Consider the following 19,894-nt stretch of genomic DNA (forward strand, 5'->3'; position numbering starts at 1 on the left):
TTCTAATTAACTGTTGTTTTCCTTCTGTGTTAAGAATGGGGACTGCCAACTCCCGTTGCCACAGGGTAAAAAAATAAAGAAGAACAAAAAAATCAGTAGAGGTGATTTGTTTGCCAGATATATAATTTCCAAGGATGCAAAAAATATGAAATAGTGGAGAAAATATTAAAACCTGAAGGTTCTGTGAAGCTTAGCTTTAGGACTGTGTTACATTGGGAGTGCCTGTGTTAATGCCTCCTCATTGCTGTTTCTTTCCTCCCATCTCTGGAATCTCTAGCTTGTCACATGCATTAACTCCTTCCCTGACACCATGTTTGTATCCATTCTTTATAAATTTCTCAGAAGGAATAATATCAGAAGATATAATCTGTCCTTTTTTTATTTTCCCCCCTTTCTGCTGTGTTGCATGCAATCACAGATCTCTGTGAAAAGAAAAACACAGAATCCAGCCATGTAACATTTGAATTTACAGATCCTTTTGGCAGATCTCTAGGATTCAGAAGCCATCTGCTCCCTTGGCATACCTGGAAATTTTGAATTGATTTCACATTCAGTCTTGTGGATTTTTATATTCTGAACTGCAGGGCTTCAATAAAACGACTGAGGTCGTTTGATACCTTTGGGACCTTTGGGTGTGATCTCCGTGACTTTCCAAAGGCTCACTTGGCAGAGTTCATTAAGTCACATCCCAATTCTCTTTATCAAAACAGGAATGTCATTTCCAATGTATGCAGTGCCTGGATGCTGGGCAGAGCTGCTTGGGGCAGATTGTGATTACTCTCCTAATCCCTTAAATGGGACACTGCAGCATAAGGTAGTTTTTGTGATTACATTTTTGATTGTGGAATCCTCTGCAAAACAACCCCTTTTTTTTCTTTTTTGTTTTGAAAAGATGTATTTCATGTGTGGGTGTCCTTGCTGGAAGGGCTTTTTCCGTGTTTGCCCAGCACCCACCTCAGTGACTTCATCACGGCGTGCGTTGTTTTTCCTGATTTTTTTACAAATCCTATTTCGGCAACGTGTTTGGTTCAGATACCTTTTTGACTACTTTAATTAAAGCTGGGCAGAATTAATACTGCTCCTTCTGCTCTCTCTTTTCCCAGAGAGCTGCCGCAGCCGTGTTAGCAATCGCGTGTGGTGATGCAGGCTCCTAATCAGATTTTCAGATCCAGGGATCTCCAGTGGTCATTGCTCAGAAAACATGGAGAACACCTCGGCGTTGGGCACGTTTCTCCCTTTTTAATATTCAGCCCCTGCTCCTGGCTCCCTTCTGCTGCGGCTGTACCTCGCTGTTACATAAACAAGTGCCTGGCTGCACCCTAAACTTGCCTCCCCGTGGTTGAGGGTGGGTCAGGCTGGGCTTTTCCCTCTTGCTCCTGCTGCAGGGAGACGCACAGCGGCGCAGGGATGAGTTTGTGTCTCTGTGCATACGTGCTCCTGCTGTGCCTAGCCCAGCAGATCAGGTGCATGGATATGTGTACACGCCCATCATGTACGCAGAATAACCCAAACATACAATAGATGTTGTATATATAATAGAATGTTTTTATTTGGTCAGCAATTTAAGTGAGGTTTATACCACTGAGATATATGTATGTATTTATAAATATGTCACTTAAGTTCCTTAAAAACAGTCCATTGTTCTACTGTGAAATGGAAGTATCTCCCAGTAGGTGCGGAGCCCTCCCAGCTTTTGTTGGCTTCCTTGGAAAACGGAGGCTGGGAACAGATTATGGGTGTGGGTCCGTGAGGGGCAAAATGCAAATGGATATTTTTTTGGTTGTTCTCAGCACTTCAGCTCTTTCTGCGATAGGGGGAATATGGTCCCAGCTTTGTGACTTATTTGAAAGCCCTTGCATTGCAGTGAGTGGATTTTCAGTGCAATGGAGATCCATTTTGTTTGGAGAAGGCTAGTGAGAGCGGGAATATGTCAGGTGTGGTGGGCTGTCTTTCCAAACCCTCAGTTGGATACACGCCATGTTACCCCTACATGCCGTGTGCACGGAGCACTCCTTTGGCTTTGGGATGGAAACTTGTTCCCTGTCCCTGGAACATCCTGATTATTCAAAAGAGGATAATGAAAGGCCAGGGCTTTATCTTTTCCGCTCTGCCAGGATGTTTGGCATCTATTGCTACCATCCCGTGCTTTCTCCGAGCTCCCAGGACTGCTGCAGGGTGTGGGCCCTTCGTGGCTCTGCCTCTTCTCCTGAGTGTTCTGCTTCGTGATGTTTTGCAGTGTGATCATCACCTGTCTTGGCAGCAGCACCACAAACGGTGGCTGCAGCTTCTGTGCTGCTTGGGGAGGACTAGAATGTTCCTAAATGTCATCACGTCTGCTGCCTGACGTAGCTCCGGGCCGGAACAGCTCCCTGGCCACCGGCAGGGCTGGGAACAGGCCCGGCACCAGCAGCAATCTTGCTCAGATGATCTCTTTTTACCCTCCTTAGTAGTTCTTTAAAGATGAGCAGAATTATTCCACACCCAAAACTTGGGAAAAGGGACCTGCATGCTGAAGACCTTTTCCTTCGTTCGTTTTGAGGTTGACTCGGTTGGTTTTAAAAACCGGTTGAGAAGAGGCAGCTCTGCTCACCTTGCATCCAAGGGGAAATTTTCCCTTTCCCGCAGGGAATCTTTTCTTGCAACATGGATGCAAGCACATGTATGTAAAGAAAAAAACTCCCCAACCGTCTGAACAGTTGTGTGGATACCCAAATGTACCTGTTAAAAGCCAGGTACTAACAGAGGAGTTGAGCAGTTTAAGTGTGTAAATTTTAGCAAAATTCAGGTGTGCATAATCCCATTAAACCTAAATGGAAGGCCCAGCTCCACGTGCCTCTTGTGTCTTTTGAGAGAGCTGACTGTGGCTCATCCTCTGGGGAGTGAGGAGAGGGGAGCTGGTGTGATTATGCCGTGGTCACTCACTGAGTCAGCAGCAAAGCTGGAATTACAGCCTGGGAATCCAGCTGCCTTGCCCCTGGCTTTGTGTAACACACACTTGCTTTTCCCTGTCTAAAGTAGTTTTCAAAAGCAGACAGAGCCTCCTGTCTCTCCATGTGACAAGTGTTGGAAAGGTTTTAGAAAACCCAAGTAAAATAAAATCCCAAAGTAAAAAAAGCTGTTATAAAAATGGATTTTTCTGCCAAAGAAAACTAACTTTTCTGTGTTACAAATGTGGTAAACTGGTGGCTGTTACCTTTTACCACCAGTAATGAGAAAAGAGTTTGAGCTCTGCTCTCTTACTAGCAGTTAAGTGGGTATTGATTTAGTATTTTAAAAAAGTTTGGAAAGGGCCAGAGTTCAGTGAGGAAGGAGAGGGATTAATGAGTTTGGGCACGCTGGAAAAAGGCATCCTAAGAAGGAGGAAGTCACATGGAACTGCAGTTCTTTGCTTTTGGTCCCTCCTGTGTTGGTTCATGGATACCAAACTATCTCACCTGGTGTGAACCTGCTGCAGGATCATCCTGGAGTTTCTATCAGGCTAAGGAAGGCAGAGCAAGTCTCTCACTGCCTGACCTGTGTGTATGGGAGCTTCCAAGATTCACTGCAGCTTTAACCCGCTCTTCTTCCTTTAGCACCAAGCAGTGTTGTGTTCCTTGCCTTGGCAAACACCTCTGTGCCTCACTGGGATTTCTAGATGTTTCAAATGTCCCTCCAGCTATGAAAAAAAATAGCCTTTTTGGTGGTTTTTGATGGAGTGTTTGCATAGGAGGTGCCAGTTCCTGGTGCCCTTCGAGCGTTTACCTCCCGTTTCTCAAACTTAGGTTTTCCTTACATAGATGTTTCTGGGCATGAAAATAATATCCCACGGTTTGCTTCCTTGGAAAATGGAGCTTCTCTAGGTGATGTTGCATTTCAGAACAGACTGGGACTTGCTGCTGCATTTTATCAATGTCATATTTGAGGGGTGACGTGCAAGGGAATGAATATAAGGGGAGCGAAACAAGCCGGGGGTTGTAGTAAAGATGATCATCCCCAATTCCCTTACTTCTGATGGGAAAGGAGCAATTTTCCCACTACAAGTTTAAATTTGCTCACCTTTGTGTTGTTGTCTAACCGTACTGTGATTTATATGTGGTATTTAACTTTAATGTCCTTGGTAATTTTTGAAAGACAGGATTTATTCGGTCTTAATAAATCACCTGAAGACAGTATTTCAGAACGCAGATGGTTTGCCTCAGTGTGTCTTTGGCTTTGAGGGTGAATATGCCTCTTCACAAGTTAAAATTGAATTATTCCATATCTGGAATACTGGAGAAAATATTGACAGGGTCTCCCAGCTCCATTGTGTGAGATGCTGTATTCAGGAGGAGGAAAATGTGTTCCTGGAATGCTCAATCCCTTTGCATGGTAAAGCTTGCTTGGTGCAGTCCAGTGTAAAGGTGTACACTTGGGATTTTATGGCTGGATTGACTCATTATGTGACTGTTTCCACAAAGCTGTGACAGTGTTCAAAATGCCAAAGTTTCCATCTCTCACTCCATCTGTTACAGTAAAAAAAGGACTTTAAAAACAGCAACCAAGGGAGAGGAGAAATGTCAGCACCTGCCTATGGTGACTGTTCACCCCTCCTGTCTCTGCAAATTTAACTTGCCAGGAACCATGAATTATTAAAATAATTGAGTGGGCATTTACCCATTGAAGGAGATTATCCCTGATAAACTTCTGTGGCTTTTGGGATAGTTTTGTTTACCTCCTCCTAAAATGTCTTACGTCCTTTAAATTCACGATATTTCCTGCACCACTGGAAGAATTATTATGTGATGTTGGGCAGCTTTGTGTTAAGCAATTAAAAAAAAATAAGTGTTTAATGTAGATGTCAGATGTTTAACTGCAAGTGTCAAGCTTTTAGGAATCTGGCTTGTGTAGTTTAGTCCCTCAGGCTTTTCCTTTGAACTCCTGGGGAAAGTTTGGCACCTCAAGTAACAGTGGCATATGAGCACTGAGAGTTCATAGTTGAATGGTGAAGTCTGGAGCTGTGCCCTGGGGTATATATTTGCCAACATAAAGTGCCTCCAGAGTGTGGGAACAGCAAATGTGTCCCTAAGGGGTAGTAGGAGAACTGCCATTCAGGCAGCACTTCATTCCCTGAGATGGTGCAAACTCCTACAGCTGCCAGTCAGATGGCTTTTCCTGCTTTATTGACTCGACTCTCTGCTCGCAAAACCTTTCTTGTGTTACTTTTTGAGAATTTAGGTGTTACTGAAAGTTTTTTAAGAGGTAATTCCCGTTCCCTGCTTCAATCCCAAGCAGTTCCTTTCGTGCAGTTGTTGTGGCTCTGGTAGTTTTGTTTGAATGTCTGATGAGGTCTTCTGTACTTAACTACATCTTGATGCATGTGCCTGTTAGCAATCTGTTAATAATCCTTTAACCTTAGACAGCTAAAATCAACATTTTTTTCCCTGTTCTGTCCATGGAGCTGTCCAGATTGGAGTAGATATTCCCCACTGTTATACAATTCTGTACAGTCTTAGAGCATATAATATGAATTACTGAAATCTGACCATTGTAATTAAGTGGATTTTGGATGGTTCACAGAGTTGGCACCTCACAAGGTGCTGAGATGTTGGACTGTTCAAGGGATTTCTCTTGATAATTTTTTAAAAAACTTCCATGTATTATAAGTAGATTTGATGTTTATAGCTTATAGTTTTTCAAGGTTAACATTCTATGCTAAGACCTTCCACCCAGGGATCAATATGGATTAATTGGTAGCTGCCCTTTTACAGGCAGCTGAAAACAAAGGCTGCAATTAAAAAAAATGTCTGTAATTACCATCTATTTGTCGATGCTAATGAAGAATTTAGCATGTTAACCTCTCCAAAATCTTGGAGGTTTATTATCTCCTTGGGGCTTCGGAAAAGAGACTTTTTTAGGGAACTGAGCCAGTGTGCGTTTTAGAGGACACTTTGGGGAACTCCTCCTATTTAAGGTCAGTGTTTTGTCCTCCAGCAAAATCCTATTCTGCTCAAGAGAGAATGAGAGTGAACAGAAAGAGAAAGGGGAGGGAAGTAACACTAGATTAAAAAAGTTATCCTGTTTGCATGTGCTCTGAAGCAGGACCAGTGAGACTTAATTGTCTGGATCAGCTCAGGAATAATTCCTAGTGTTTCTTATTCAGAAAATATTAATGTGATGCTGTTGTACATGACCCGAGGAAGGGTGTGGATATCTTTTTGCCTGACAGTTTAGCCCTGCCTTCTCTTTATTCTCTTATTCTCTTTATATGTAAAATCCAGGCAGCAATGACAAGCGGAGTTCACCCAAAATGGGTGTAGCCCTTATTTCCCCAGGCTCGCGGGGAATGATTTCAACCCATAGAACCATAATTACAAGCCTTTCTAGGCTGTCTTAGGCTGAATAATTCAAGCTGATTTTAAATTATTTACTGCTCCTGGCCTGTGCTGTGCCAGGATGTCTAACAGGGACATGTCACCGCTCAAACCCAGTGGAGCTCACAGTGCAACAGGAGACTCGAGCACACAAAAGCCAGTCTGCTCAGGCCTTGATTTACTGGGGACTGGCTGGAGCCACTTGAGCCTTCCTGCTCCCCTGCTTCGTTCCTTTTGAAAGGAAGGGAGGAAAGGAACCACACACACCATGTTGGTGATGGTCTCGCTGCTGGAGCAGGAAGAGGCAGTAATTAAGATTTCCCAGATGGCCCCGTTATGCCAACGGAGAATAGTTGTGCTCAGCAAGTATTTTCCTTCTGTTTTTGCTGATGAGCGTGGTACTGGACATCAGAGCTGCCTGGGGAAAGGAATCGTTGCTGTCATCCTCGTTTCCAGGCCAGGGACACTCAATTCCACTTAGTTAAGTCAGGCAACAGTGGAAGTTATCTCTGTTTTAGGCTCTCTGTGGATTTAATATTAGCTCTGTTTAGGTCCTTTTGGAAGTCACAGAATCACAGACTGGTTTGGGTTGGAAAGGACCTTAAAGATCATCCAGGCCATAGGCAGGGACAGCTTCCACTAGCCCAGGTTGCTCCAAGCCCCATCCAACCTGGCCTTGGACACTTCCAGGGATGGGGCAGCCACAGCTTCTCTGGGCAGCCTGTGCCAGGGCCTCCCCACCCTCACAGGGAAGAATTTCTTCCTGATATCCCATCTAACCCAGCCCTTTGGCAGTGGGAAGATGTTACCCCTTGTTATGGAAATATCATTCTTGCACCAAATAAACGAAAACCTCAAAACTTCCATGTAACAGCAAAAGAAAAACCAGTAGTTTTCCAAATGATGTCTATTTGTGTTTACATTTCTTGTGGAAAAAATATATTTGGACTGTGTTTTGGTAGAGTTGAGGTGACTTTGCAGGAGGAATGGAGTGAAATTTAAAATGCTGCTGTGAGCCTTCAAGTGTCATGCCAAGCTGCTGTGTGCGGAGCAGGGTGGCTTTCCCGGGCATGGATTCCTTCTGCAGAAGGGCATTTGCTCGAGACAAAGAGTGATTTAGATTAAAAAAAAAAAAAAGAAGTTTTTTTCACTGGTCAGTGGCAACAGCAACTGCTGTATCCCAGCAATATTTTCCTGAAGAAATGCACGGAGACTCCATAGCAACTAGATGAGATCTGTGCTATATTCTCCGTGCTGCTGCCGTGTTTCCTGGGGAGAATCCAACCACCCCCACTGCTCCCCCAGCCACGGAGTCTGTGCTGCACAACCCGACCCTGCTTAGCAAATGGCAGCTCCAGCCAATGGCCACTGCACCAGGGGTGTTTTTAGGACGGTGAAAAATCCCCCAAGTTGCATTTTAACCGCTTTTTTTTCTTGGTTGTCACGGGGACAGCACAAAGCCTGCAGCGTTGTCTGAAAGGTAGCTAAACCACTCAGCCACTCCTTTGGTAATCATTTATTTACTAACTTCTCCTTTCCTGGGATACAGGCACTAGGAACAGGTGCTTTAATAGAGCTGGTTCCCTCTAGTGGTGCAGGGTATTAGCCTGGTGAACGATGAGGCCCTGCAAAAGCTTTCCCAAACAAGTGAAAGCAGAAATAATTAATGGCCGTGCCCAGAGCCAGCTCTGCATTGCAGCACGAGTTCTCCCAGGCTTAAGGAAGTACGTGCTTGGCTGTCTTCCCTGGATTTCTAAGGAAGCCTAGCACTCAACCTGTTCGGTTTAAGGATTTAGTGATGCTCCCTGCCCCTGCAGTGTGGCTCTGCTGATGGAGACGCAGTTCCAGCAGGAGGGAAGGTGGGATGTGGCTCCTTGCAGAGGTGAGGGCCAGTACAGCCAGTGTGGGGCTCCTGTGGCCCTTCCAGTTACATGGAATATTTGTCCCTGCAGCATTTAACTGTGGCACACAGCTCTGACACCAACCTTAGCATGGATTTGCTCTTAGCAGGGCTTGGAAATGCCTTAAAAAAGAGGAATGAAGGAAATTCTCTGAGGGCAGCTTGGGAGGAACCGAGGTATTGCTACAGCCAGTGAATATGCAGGTAGTAAAAAAGGTTAATTACATCAGTTTTCTCTTAATCTCAGTTTAGCCATTTTGTTAGTCATCTGGCTGGATTTAGCAGCACATATTCCTTTATTCTGAGCAATAAACCATCATTATTTTGTAGTCTCTATATAGCTGTAATAATGATTATCGGTCCAGAAGCCTGAAACGCAGGAAGGGGGATTTGATCCTTTTTTTAACCGACTTTAATATGCAAAATGAATGTTAGGAAAACAGAAGGCTTGAGAGGAACCAGACTCCTCCTGGAAAAAGTGTTTGAGATGGACAAGGATAATTTAGAGATAAGGAACTGTAATTAAAGGTTATAAAGGAACACTTGGTTTTGTAACACTATATATTATAATCTTAATTCATTGAAATCCCCGAAAGATTTGCTAATGATCTCAAGAGATTTAGGATTTTTTTTTTCCCCAGATGATTTCAGACAGGAGATAATTCACCTCCTGTTACATAACCATCTTAGTGCTTTACGTTCTCCAATGTAATTTTTGAACATGTGTCCAGTTCCTGTAATTCAGTTCCGTGAGATTATTTATGGCGGAAAATAATGTCACGCAAATATACCTTTGGTTCCAAAATGTTCTTTACGTAACTCTTGTATGTTCTGTGACCTGTCCTGTTCAAATCACCGTGTTTTTTGGCACGGGGAGAGCTTTGGTGTTCTAAACTATTTATAAATGTAATACCTTTCTAAAAATAACGATTAAAATAATTAGAAAAGCAGAAAGAGCTGGAAAATCACAAATGGAATTGGAGGGAAAACTTGCTGCTACTTTAACCCCCTTAGAGTTTTGTGGGGGTAGGAGACCCCTGTTGTCAGTGATAAAACTGGATCAGAAAAGGAACAAAAGTGTTCCCTTTCTAAATGATGTTTTAGGGCTTCAGTGGCTTTACCTCAGATATTTGTGCAAGTGTTAAAAAATTTAAAAATAGGTGCTTTTCTGCTGTGCAGAGACAATGCAGCATCAGGTGGTGGTCACTGAATGTATCAGAGTTTTGCCCTGTGTAGGGGTTGTCCAGACCTGGTAGAGGCTGCCCAGGGAAGTGGTAGAGAATGGATAAGAATAGGCAAATATTGATTTAATCCAACAGCTGCTTCCCCTGTCCATGATGTTGATATCCTCCCATAAATGAGCAATAATAAGGAATTTTATTTGTCACTTTGAATGCAGCAGGACGTCTCAGAACTCTGGCACAGGATCCAAGATCTTTCCCTTAGTATTCGCTTGGCAGCCTCTTCAAGTATTTTATTATACAAAATTACTTTGTTTTAGAGTATCATTGCAGAATAGATGTACTTTTAATTGTCTGGGGGTTTTGGCTATTGTTTAGCTTACAAAATTCTTTTTTTCTCTTATTATTTTTACTAGTTTTGAGTATAAAATACACATTGAAGTTGGAATTGTAGTCCATCTGGTGAAGACCTGGGATGTGGGGCTTTGTCAGTGATCTTCATGACTTCAGGCTGAAATATTTACATTTCTTGTTTCACTTTATCAGTGTTAAGTTAAATGATCCTACTACTGACTTAAAGGCATTTACATCTCTAGTAAAGAACATTGCTTTGGTTCTGAGATATCATTTGGGTTGAGTTCCTGAAGGTACAAGTCTCACAGGAAAGAGTAAGTTTAGGGCAGTATTTCACAAAATTGGGGGTTGTTTCCAGTGAGATGGCAATCTTGGTTCCTCTTCTCTATTTTTTTTTTTAAATTATTACTTTTAATTTTCTCTAGTAGAGGTTAAGGAGCAGTTTACCAGTAATTTTTTTGTTGATAAGCACTCAAAGAAGTCCAGGGTCAGGCTGCTTGCAGGAAGAAGTGCTGCTCTCTGAAAGGAAGGGTAACAGGAGGCAGGTCCAGGTAATTGGGGTCTATTTCTGACCCTGCCTGTTACCTAATTGGAAATATATTAATTTTATGTTCCATGTAATTGAAATTTTATCTATCTTTGTCCCAGTTGGTTTTAGGAAGATGCTGTCAGGAAGAAAAGCTCTAAGTTGAGTGTTGAGAGACAGTGCCAGATAGGGGAGTGGTGGCTTATGTGGAGGCTTGTGACTTATTTTCCATCTTGTCCCTGCCTTGGGGCCAAGTTTTGGTTTGTGCAAGATTATTGAGGAAATTTTTCCGTCTCTTGCTGGCAGTAAATCCGTGGATTTTATGTATGTTTGGGTTTTTTGCCGGTTTATTTATTTTAATTGACATTAATAGAGTTTACTGACGTCTAATTTTGGTTCTGTTGTAATTACACTTCTCCTAAAATTGCCTTTTTGGGTTTTGAGATGATCCAAGTACAAAACTGATATTTCTTTGATTATCTCTTTGTTATGTGTTTATTTCTCCTAAGAATGCAAAGTCATTCTTAAAACCTTGGTTATGTTGCCTCGTGTTCAACAACCACAGGTTGTGTGCACCATTAATATTGTGCATTCTGCAGCATCGTGAGTTCTGAATGGCAGCTGAATAAAGTTTTTGCAGCATTCTTAGGATTTCTCTGGAAATAAACTTCTCAGTTTCCTCATCTTACCTTTCTGGCTCTCTTTAATTTATAGATGCTGCTGGTTTTAATAGCCCTGAGAGACTACAGTGCACAAACACTTGGCCTGTTGTCAGTTGTTTGTAATCTCCCAATTTCTAATTTATACCTAATTCAGAATTACCACAGAGTGACTTGAATGCAGACTTGGTTAGAGCTGATGTGCTTTTTGGTGTGTTCTTTGGTGCTTCTGTGGACTGCGTGGAGGTGGTTTGGTTTTTTCCCTGGGTGGCAAGTCTTCAGCAGCTGATGAATGATGTGAAGATGTGTTTTCAGTCACAGGGTCTCAAAGTGTCTCTTTAGAACCGAGTGTATGGGGGCAATAATGGAAGTTCAGTCGGTTGCTCGGCAGACTTATTTGTTTTTCATGCAGTTCTGGTCCTTGTTTGGATGATTTATGTGACTATAAGGCACAAATTGCTTGCTTACAGAAACAAAAATTCTTGATTGTGCTCCGTTAGAACCCTTTTGATGGCAGAGAATTGCTTTTGGAAGATTGTCATCTTTTATTTATCATCTACTGCAACCTCCTTCAGTGTGGGGAAGGCTCAGTATTAGACAGGAGTGAGACAAACCCAAGCTTTGAGGTGCTGTTTGCTGACGTGATGAATCCAGCACGTAACTTTGCCTTTCATGACTCACTCTTTCTTCAAAGATTGGGAAGATAAACCCTTTGGAGCTCCAAAAACGGGTGGCTCTTGATCTGCACCTCGTTAAAACCAGAGACTTGGAGTCAGTAATGCTGGATTCGGGGTTGTTTTTTTCAAGCAGCTGTTGGTGCCATTAGTTGAGCACATAAAACACAAGCTGTAATATTACAGCCTAGAAAAATTACACCTTTATGGTGGTAGTTCAGCTAAGTGTAAGTGCACTTTGCACAGCCAGGTTGTTTTAAACAATCAATCCAGGTGTACTCGGTGTGTGTTTGCATCTACAGAGCAATGACTCACTTGGTATGTGAATTGGGGGGGATTAGGTTTCGTTGCCTTTCAGTGCCACTAATCTTCTCTTTACGATTCTAGTTTATAGCCATAAAGAGCAATTTACTAAAACAAACAGCTTAATATTCAAGATAAAAGTATTTTCTTAGGCAGATTAATAGTAACTCTTGTTTCTAAGAGTTGTGTTTAATGGGCCCTGAGGTAACAGGCGGGCACAGGGTACAAAATAAAATAGAAACTGAGTCATGTACCTGTAATGTCCCATTTGGGAGTCTCCCCCTTTCCCTTGGAAGTAACTGCTGTTTAGACAAGAGGATATTTCTCCACCCAGCAGTTCTGTTCCCAAACAACACCTTGACACAGGCACCATTTCGGGATGTCTCGAATGCTAAAATAAAATACGCTTTCTTCAAGCCTTTTAACAATCAGATCTTTTCCCCAGTCGCACAAAAGGCCTGATAAGACCATAAAACTTCCAATTAGCAGCCGTGACGTTTTGCATATGTTAAACTCTAAGCAGGTCTCATCCTCTTGCCTTGGAGGGGGGAGATGCTTTAGTTACAGACCGTTTTTCTCTTTGAAGTTTCAGTGAAAGAACATTCAAAGCTCGTGATAAGGTAAGTTTTAGGAAGAAAAAAAGTAAACCTATTTTAAAACAGTTTGGTTTGAGGATAAAACCATGAAGGAAATCTTTCAGAACCTGCATTGTGGGTTCCAGATCTAAGACTTTGTGCTTTTTAATATACAGGCAGCACTTGAAGTATTTCTATTTTCTCTTCCTCATATCAGTTTATGAGCAAAATATTCAATTTCAGAAGTAAACAGTTCTCCTTCTCTGTTACATCTTGCTGTTTTGCTGTGTTTTATTATAATTGATTGACCTCTGGATTCTCATCATCAGCATTGCAGATATTCCTGCTACCCGTACAAAAAGAGAGGACAATTGACTTTTAGACAGGAAAACATTTAGACTTCAATAAATGTTGGGTATTAGCCTCAATAAAGTCAATTTTGGTGCATGTCACTGAATGGGAAGTTCTTCTGCACAGGAAGAATTATGAATTTTACATGGTTATCTTTCATTTGTGATTGAATTAATTGATTGTTTTAAACTACAGGAAAGCAAAAGATGCAATATGTGGAAAACTTTATTGTGGATATTGTATCCCTATATATGAGGTGTATACTGTCTTTTATATGTTAAATGTGAAGTATATATTTCCCTCCCCGTCTGATTTTATAGGAAAATAGGCAATTTTTGGTTTAGAAAGTTGTATTAAATTTGTAAGAGATCAAACAGAAGCGAGAACTTGAGAAACTTGTGTGTTTTACCAATAAGGATTTAGGAGACTGGGATTTTTGGAGTCAGCAGTGAGCTCCTGCTGATATATCCAAAAGGGAAGATGGGATGGTTATCTTGGAGGATTGAGGCCTTACTTGATATTCCATATTCGGAATGTGATGGCTTACCAGTATCCTACAAGATGGCTTAAGGCAGAATTAGTGTTTTATCTGTGTTAAGGAACAAAAATTAGGGCTAATCAAGGGCCAGAGGTTTGGTTTAGATTTAAACTGAGACAAATAGGTACCAATTAGAGCTTGCTTGCCACAGGGGGATATAAAAACATGAAGTTCTCAAAAAATGTTTTACTTCTGTTGAAATAATAATAATTAACAAAAGCTATTTTGGGCACAAGAGGTGATAATTTATTTATAGCTGTGTTGGCATCGGTGGGCCTGAACTGCACCTTAACCCTTTACCCTCAGGGTGTTGTTAAATACTTCTTCTTCCACTGATGTTTAGTTTTGTGATTAAGACAGCAATCCTTGTAAGAGTTCCCTCCTGTTATTCAGAGCTGGATGTTAACACGTGCCTTTCATTTCTGATGAGAGAAAAAAGAAGTGTTGACTGTAATTTTAATGAGGAAGATATGTGATACATAAACTGCTGTGCCTGTGAGGGCACCTCTAGGAAAATTGGGATGGTTTTTACTTTCCACTTTCCTATCCATGAAACAATCTTTCAAACCCAGTTCTGCCATGCCTGTAGCTGCAGTGATTAAACCCCGGGTTCTCTCTTTGGTTCTTCTCATAGTGATTAAAATATATCCAGGGTACCACTTGGATTAAGAGCTGTCCAGAAAGGATTGTTAGGCTTAATGTGTTGAATGATTCGCCATCAAAAGCAGAGCAAGTCCTCTTCAAAATGGCTCAAAATAGATTTTTGCAATTGATTGGACTCAAATTATTTAAGCTGGAGGGGATTTGCTGTTGAGCCCTCTGGAGCAGACAATTACCCCTTCATAAAGGCTGCTTGGGCTTTGGGAATTGCTCGTTGTGGTCTCTGTGACCAGAAGGGAGAAAGGGCTGAATTTTTGGGAAATAGTGATTGCATCAGTGTCATTATTGTAAAACATAAAGGGGGGCATAAACCATATAAAGGCATGAATCATCAGAGTTTATACTGTGCCTGAGCTCAAGATCTGACCTAAAATAATTGCCAGCAGCAAGTGAGAGTCATGTTGTACTTGACCTTCCTGTGGAAGCATCCCCAAGAGTGAAAGACTTTGCATTTAGGAATCATTTCAAACTTCAGGAATCTGCTAGAAATATATAGTTCCCAGTGCAGTCTCTCTCTTTTTTTTTAATTACTGTATTTAACCATAAAAATGTCATGGGAAATGGCTCTTTGGGGAAAGATTTGATAATAATAAATATGGGGTTTATGTCACTAACAACTGTGAGTTGTCTTGATACTTGCAACTCTGTCTTTCTTCATTTTTTTCACTTCTGTGTTTATTTTGTGGCTCTAAGTGCTATTACAGTGGCTCCTGAATTGTTATTTTAGCTAAAGTAAACGAAATTGAAAACGTAATTGAAACATCTATGGACAAGTTAAGCTTTAATAGTAATGGCAGAAAGGGATAAAGAAGCATTTTTGATGGGGATGAACAGAGCAGTTCTGCTCTTGTTGCTGCCCACCTGTGTGTGTGACTGTTTATAGTCCTGGACCGTGGAATGGTATCCCATGGAATGAAATCTCTCCCTGGAGATTCGCTTACAGCTTTGATTTCACTGCTTCTCACTTGTTAGTCTTTGAGGTCTTGGCTGGGATTTTGGGAGTGGCTGCAAACCAGTGGGTTTGTACCACACTGGGGTTTTTTTTGATGGTCATTAGTAGCAAACTCAGTGTATTTGACCCTGATGCCATTTACTATGAGAATCCTTGGAAAAGATGCAATTCCCAGACGTCTGCTGAGTGGGTTTGTGTTTCTCTAAGGCTGATAACAATAAGTGCTGCAGGCTTAACCAGACTTTTAGGGATGAAAGCAGAACGTTCCCCCGATTTTGGGGGACAAGAGGCACCCTGTCCTAACACCAGTGCTTTAATACATGAGACACTCTACTCTCTTTCTTACAGGCACTTTCAAGTGTTTCTGAAGACTTTCTGGTGAAGGGAGTAATTAAGGTTTGGAGTTAGGAAGAGAGGGTACATTAAAGCACAGGAAAACAAGTGGATTCAGGGAATTACCCACAGGAGGTACTTTAGAGAGCTGTGCTGCCCCGTGAGGAGCCTTCAGAGCAGTTCTGGCAGTGTAACACAGAGAGGAGGGCTGAGGTGCTTTGCCATGAGCTCTGGCAGTGTAACACAGAGAGGAGGGCTGAGGTGCTTTGCCCTGAGCTCTGGCAGTGTAACACAGAGAGGAGGGCTGAGGTGCTTTGCCCTGAGCTCCGTGCTTCCCAACCGTGCCTCTGTGTTTGGTTTTTCCCCTGCTGCCTGCCGGGAGAGACCTGCAGCCCAAACAACACAGCAGGGAGCATGGGAATGACAGAGATGTTGCAGCTTGTTCCTCCACAGAGGCTTTGAACCCCACATCATAAGACATGTACTTTGTTGGAATATGATGCCCCAACAAAGTCTGGCAAAACATGAACGTGTCTGCTTTCTGAGTAATTTGCCCTCACGACTTCGAGCCATTTGCACAAACAACAGGAATATTGTTGAAAAGGCTCTGGCAGAGAGCTCCTCCATTGCTTTCCCTCTGATGGCTGCACAGATTGTTGCTTTCTGCAGGCATTATTTCCCAGGAATGCACGTGACTCACCCTTTCCTCCTGAGTGACGCCTCGTCTCACTTCTGTGTTTTCCAGTAAGTTCCTTTCACGTTAAATATCCAAAGATTTTTAGTTCCAGTTTGCGTTGGGACTTTGGTTATATGGACTTCGGTCATGTCAAGCATCTGGTGGGATTCCTTCTTGCATCCTTTTATTTTTATCAGTCCATGCAGAAGTTCTGGCAGTGTGTACACACCTTAGTGCTGTCACAGGGAGAGCGGAAGGAAATCAGTGACAGGGAACTACAGGCAGGTGAGCCTTGCACGGGCTTTCCTGAAACATGTGCCAACTGCTGGCAAAAATGGAAAAAGAGACAAAAATGGCAATGAATTGAACTGTTTTGTGTGTGTGTCTATCCAAGCATGTGTCCGTGCTCGTTACACATCCCAGCGCCCGAGGTGTTCCCATCCCCTCAGCGAGGAAAAATGTTTAAATCGGCTGGTTTAAATCTCCCTCCTGGTAATTAACACAGAAGAGAACCCTGTGCCCATCAATAACCCTTGATAGGGGGGCTGGGGAGAGCTCAGTCTCTGGGATCATAGCTGGTGCTGCTGTGCAGGTTAACTGGGGAGAAGTCAATAGGCTGCTGTGGATGTGGGTCACTGTGGAGGCAGTGGATTGAAATCCCAAAGAGAAAAACGTTGGTTGGTTATTGCAATTCCATGAGGATCTCTCTGTTTCTGAGGAATTTTGGGTTTAAATTTTCAAATGCATGCCCATCTTCCCTTAGGGGTTTGTTGTGCACTTGTGGTGTATTCTGCAGCACTCTGGTGGTACCTGTACTCTGTCCCCATTGCCTCCAGCTGGTCCTGAAGCATTTGAAAACTGCTGATTATCTCTGAACCAACTTTTGGTTTTGGTTTTTTTTTTTTTTTTGCTTTGGACTTCTTTAATTCTGCAGTGAGCCTCCTCTAGGGTGATGGGTGGATTCCAACATGCAATCCTCAAAATTATTTTTATCTTAATGGGTGCAGTCATGATAACTAATTCCAACCTAGAGGAAATGTCCATATTCTCAGTTTTGATGGGAGTTTTACTTGTTGCTTTTGTTTTGTTATTTTTTTTTTAATTACCACTCTAGCTAAAAAATTAAGACAACCCTAAACCAAAATAACAATAGAAACCCCGAAGCAAGATCAAATATGACACAGATAAGAACAAAAGTGATCTAGCATCAGATATTGTCCTTTTTGGATGCAGTTGAGCTCGTCTGAAGTCATACCCAGGGGCCATATCAATCCAAAGCAAGCTCATCACAGTTATTAGCCACATGAACCCAAAACACTGTGTGAATCACAGGGAAATGCTCATGAAATCTGTGCTCATGCCTTTCCCCTTGGTTTGTAAGTACCCAATAGATTGAATTAACCCTGTTTTTGAGTTCGGAACTCCAGCGACGTTCTGAAATTCGGCGCTTTGCGTAAACGCGGCGGGGAAACAAATCAAAACCGTTGACAGGCACGCAACTGGGTAACTCAATAAGGCGTGTGTGCAGAGCATTCCACCCGGTGGGACTTTTAACTTTCCGTGCTGGGAAGGCTGGCTGCGTGCTGGAGAGCCGGCCCCCGGCCCACCCCACGCCATTGACATGCATAGCTGGCCTGGTAGGTGTAAAAATAGCCCGGGCAGCGCCTGAATTGGAAATGGGCACCGAGGGCCGCCCGCAGTTGCTGGGGTTTCGGGTTCTCAGGGAAGGGAGCCTGGGACTTGCGGCCTGGGATCCTCCTCCCGGCTGCTCATCCGTCCTTCGGGAGCGCCGGGCGCCGCGATCCCCCCGGCCGGAGCGGAACTGATATGGGCAATGCACCGATTTGCCGGGCTTGTCACTCGGAGAAGGGGCTGAGAGCACAAGGGAACATACAGGAGCTGGATAGAACTCCTGACTACTATGGGTTCAACAGTGAAGAAAGTAAAGATCCCGAAGTCCTGGTAAGTCTTGGCTGAAGAAATCAGGGATCGAAGTGAAAAAATGAGGGTTGTGCATGTTGGATTTGAAAAGGATCTCTCTGCTCAGAGCCTCGCTCGAGAGCTTGCAGTGCTGAGAGACCTGCTAGACACGTCCCTGTTGAGACTTTACTATCGTGACTGTGATTAAAGAGCAGCTGTCACTAAGCTGTGCACTCGCTTCAAAGCACTGTCAGCTACCAAAAGGTTTAGGGATGTGGACAGAGAAGCCCGTGGGTGAAATGAGCCCTTCAGTGAATGGATGCAAGCAGTAATCCTGGTTTATACAACTGCTGGGAATCATCTTGTATTGATTCTTCTCCAAACTTGAACTCAGAAACTTATTTTTAAGCTGTTGTCTGCCCGGTACATGACATTATTTTCTGTGTTTGCAGCTGAGACAGAGCCCCACAGATCCTAATGCAGATGAGGGTTACAGTGAGTTGGGACCAGGCACAGGCAAGGGGGTCATGCTGATGGTGGTAATGTCAGCATTTGCTCTGCAAACCACAAGAAAGTCGTTGAGATGAATAAGTTTATTGTGTCTGTGGCAACTGAAGTGCCTCTTCTCCCTTTTTTAACTTTTTTTTCCCCCCTTTCTCTGTTTGGAAAATTAGTTGTTAAATGGTCATCTCATTCAAAATTGGCGATGAAAGGATGTAGTGTCAGAGCTTCTGGCAGAACAGGAAGATGAGAAAACCTTCAGTGTCAGTATATCCAAATACTATGTTCTCTGCTATTTATATGTAATAAAATTGTTCTTTGGTCGATGCTGTGCTTTGCACGTGCCTGAATTGCTGCAGTGTAGTGTAGAAGTGTAGGAGAGCTGACTCCCAGCATTTGTAGGGGAAGAGGAGACCAGAGGCACTCCCAGCAGCAGCTCTCAGGGAGTTTTGCATTGTCCTAGAAAGCACTTGGGATGCTGTCTTGCTTTCCTGGTAGGAGATTGGCTTGGCTGGGTTGTTCTCCTCGATTTTACTGCTGATTTCACTGACAGCACAGCTGGACCCGCGCTTCGTAGAACCACAGAATGGTTTGGGTTGGAAGGGACCCTAAAGATCACCTAGTTCCAAACCCCCTGAAATAAAACTCGCTTTGAGCTAAACCATGGAATTAAAAGTGTGGAAGTGCCCTGTGACACAAAGCAGCAAACTCTGAAACAGTTCTCCCTGCATGTTCAGTCTCCGAGCTGCCCTTTGGCATAAGGTCAGGTTTTTAAGGAGGCAGGACTGAGCAGCATGTGATCTTTGAGGAGTTTTTTCCTGCTTTTTCCTCTTTTTTTCTGGATACTTTTCATTCAGCCTACAGAGCTTTTCATGGCAGGCAGAGAACAGGCACTTTGATAATGCCTTTGATGTGTTTAATCATAAGATCTTGGCTTTATATGGCTCTGGTAGGGACTGGCCACATTTCTTTAGAATGTCTGTCTTGATTCAGATGTTACAATGCTCAGTGAATTACAAAGAAAAAGTCCTGTATTTCCCTAAAAAGGTTCACAGCCTCTCACTGTACTTATAATTCCATACAAAAAAAAGTTAAAAGGAAGAGGCATCTGTAAATTAGAAATGTTAAAGTTTTGTGCTGAAGGGAGAAATTGTGTGTGTGTGTATATATATATATATATATTATTTTTCCCAAAGAGGAATGTGGTATCCAGCACAATGCCCTGTTAGCTATACATTTCCTCTGCTTTTCTGTAGCTGCAGCCATGCTCCTGTCTTGGCTCATAAAAGAGTTGCCACATCAAGGGAATGTGGTGACTCCACGAGTCTTGTACCGGATACAAGGTTCAGAACAATCCAGCTGGTGTTCAGCCAACTCAGGTGGCAAAACTGCTTTGCTAATCAAATCTTCTCTAAACTAAAATCAAATGCAATCTGCTGCTTCAGGCCCAGGTATTTCAGGC

At 42.8% G+C, this 19,894-nt stretch overlaps 1 protein-coding gene across 34 annotated transcripts in view; it reads left to right on the forward strand.

Moving 5' to 3' along the window:
* The window catches only part of ANK2 (ankyrin 2), a 261,559-nt gene that overhangs the window by 130,318 nt on the left and 111,347 nt on the right, over positions 1–19,894 (forward strand). The window lies entirely within an intron of this gene.

The sequence above is a fragment of the Pipra filicauda genome, unplaced genomic scaffold, assembly GCF_003945595.2.
Source record: "Pipra filicauda isolate LSUMZ 115617 unplaced genomic scaffold, ASM394559v2 scaffold495_size435866_pilon, whole genome shotgun sequence".
In the NCBI taxonomy this organism is placed as follows: domain Eukaryota; kingdom Metazoa; phylum Chordata; class Aves; order Passeriformes; family Pipridae; genus Pipra; species Pipra filicauda.